Here is a 2644-nt window from a genome sequence, read left to right on the forward strand (position 1 = left end):
TAGGCCACCGCTGGCCCGCCACTGGGCCAGGCCGAACGGGCCACTGGGTCGCCTGATGTCTGTTGGCCCTTTAGTTCTAAGCGATTGCTAATTTAGTCTCAGGAATAAAATTGTAAAATCAATATAAAATAGTATAGGGATCCAAAAATAGTGAAACTAATTTTGTTAGTTTTCTAAAATTATGCTCTATTTGTTAGTATATTTTGTTCACAAAGTTTGGCAATATTTTTGGGAGCTATATAAGTATTTTAAAATGCTTAATATTGTTAAAAGATGAACTTGTAGGAATTTCTGGGATAAATCAGTAATAGTGTTGACTATAAAAATTTGACAATAAACTACTAATATTATTATCTACTCACTGTAATTTTTATAGCTCAATAATAATTAGTTTGCTAGGTAGATAATGATGCTCTATTTCGAATAACGATTAAATCGATGGAATAAAATAAAGAAACAACTTGGGTTTATATAACTAAAATAATTGTTGGGAAATAACGTCTTATCCGACAACGTGTATATGTAGCCTAAGTATGGTCATCATTAGAACTAGTCCGTTAGCTCGAGAGGCGTATGTCGTATGTTATGAGTCACGATTGCAGTTGATTAATTATGTCTTTGCATTACATCGCATGCATATCATATAGGTACGATGATGGATCAACGGATCGATCAAAGGATGATTGTGAATCCGAAAATGGTGTAAGGGTATTCTCTCTAGGAGATGATGTAGTGGGCTTCTATCCAGTGGATGGTGGATAATTTGAAGACGCAGACACTAACTTTTTAATATACCTTACCCAGGCAAGCCCCGGTGCATAACCCCTACTTTTCTGCAGTTTAAATTATAATTGTGCATTAAGTTTTAAGGAGTTGAATGAAACCCACTTGCATATATATATCTTTATCCTATGAGTCTTACTACAGGATCATGTAGATTGCTATGCTATAGGACTCCGATAGAAGTCGAGTGATTGCCTATCACTCACGAGAGATAGGAAATATATTACTGAATGATTATCACTTGGAAAATATAAATGGTGGAAAGGAAAATGGTGACCGGGTAGGGATATAGTTTGGGTATTGGTGGGTGTAAGAAGTTGTGTCGCCGTGAACGTGGGGCATGGCTTGGTTATACTGCTTTCCCTGTCTGTGTCGATTAAGGACCGATCGTTGCATATGACTCTAGGTAGGTCACAGACTTATTATCCTGAGCACATACTTGTGTATGGGCGCTTGGAAGACTTGTTGCTCTCTTGTCATGGATCTAGCTCTTTCCAGACCGACTGTTATGGTTTTATTTTGGTGGAGGAGGTCCTTACACCGCACTGAGTCTGGGACTCAGGGGCGGGGGCTTGGAGTCCCAGTTTGGACAGGGACCTAGACACCCAAGACAGGAGGGTGATGGGTTGGTTCTGCTTGTGCCTGGGTACAAGCGGGGGCGTGTGTTTTTTGGGTACCTAGCTAGGGGCATTGATTCATGAATCACCGAGCTATTCGGTACAGCTTGTCTACGGTTTAGCATCGTAGTAAGAACGGAAGATAAAAGATGGAAGATGGAAAAAGAAAATCTGATTGCTTACCACCTGCTTGAAAGTAGCACAGGTGCTTACATAGAATGGTTAGTTAATGAACCAAGGTGGCTTTTAATAAAAACCGAATATAAGGACGCACGCTTAGTAATGCTTCCTACAAATACAATGAACCCACAAGCCAGATAGCCTTGCATATCCTTAGAGTATTTTCTTTTCTCCTGTCGGGTAAGTCTTGCTGAGTACAATTGAGTACTCAGGGTTTTATTCCTCCTGTTGCAGGTGACAGGTGGATGCTAAAGCTAACTCTTGTGTGTGTATTCCTCCTGGTGGGCTCAGCGAGGATTCTTTTACGCTGTGATCGTAGTTGTTATTTATAACTCTCACCAAATACTTTTATAAATGAAAGTTTCATAATCTGTTGCCGTAGTCTATATATCAATACTTCATCATGTCATTAATAGATGTTTATTTCCGCTGTAACTCTGTTCACATGTTTCTATTCCACTGTTCAATTAAATTATTTATAACTCTGATAATATGATTTCATTCCGTTGTTATATTAATAGATATTATACTCTGATGTTGTATTAAAAGTGATGTAAGAAATGATTACGAATGATGTAAGCTTTATTCTCTTATTTATGACCCTGATGGCAAAAATGTGGATTTTCAGATTCTCCCCTAGGGTGTGCCCGATAGAACCGAGTAAATTAGTGTTCTCCCTCGAGTGCTTAGTGTCTAATAGAAGACAAGCACTCCTATGAGGCATTAAATTAGGTGGTTCTACCACAGCATAGCCGCCCTAATATGGTGTGGTAGGACCCTAGGAAGTCCACCACCTCGAAGGTGAGGACCTCTGAGCGGAAGTTGGCTCGATCGCCAAACGTGACGGGCAGGTTGATCTACCCAAGCGGGTATGCTTGCATTCCTGAGATCATGTCATGGAAGGAAGAGCTCACTGGGTGGAGCTCCAACCGAGGGATGCGCATGGCGTCGAGGGTGTCGACGTAGAGGATGTTGAGGCCACCATGTCCGTCCATCAGCACCTTGGTGAGGTGCTTCTTGCGGACAATAGGGTTGACGATGAGCGGGTAGCGACCCATTCTGGC

This window comes from Miscanthus floridulus, chromosome 8 (assembly GCF_019320115.1).
Source record: "Miscanthus floridulus cultivar M001 chromosome 8, ASM1932011v1, whole genome shotgun sequence".
Taxonomy (NCBI): domain Eukaryota; kingdom Viridiplantae; phylum Streptophyta; class Magnoliopsida; order Poales; family Poaceae; genus Miscanthus; species Miscanthus floridulus.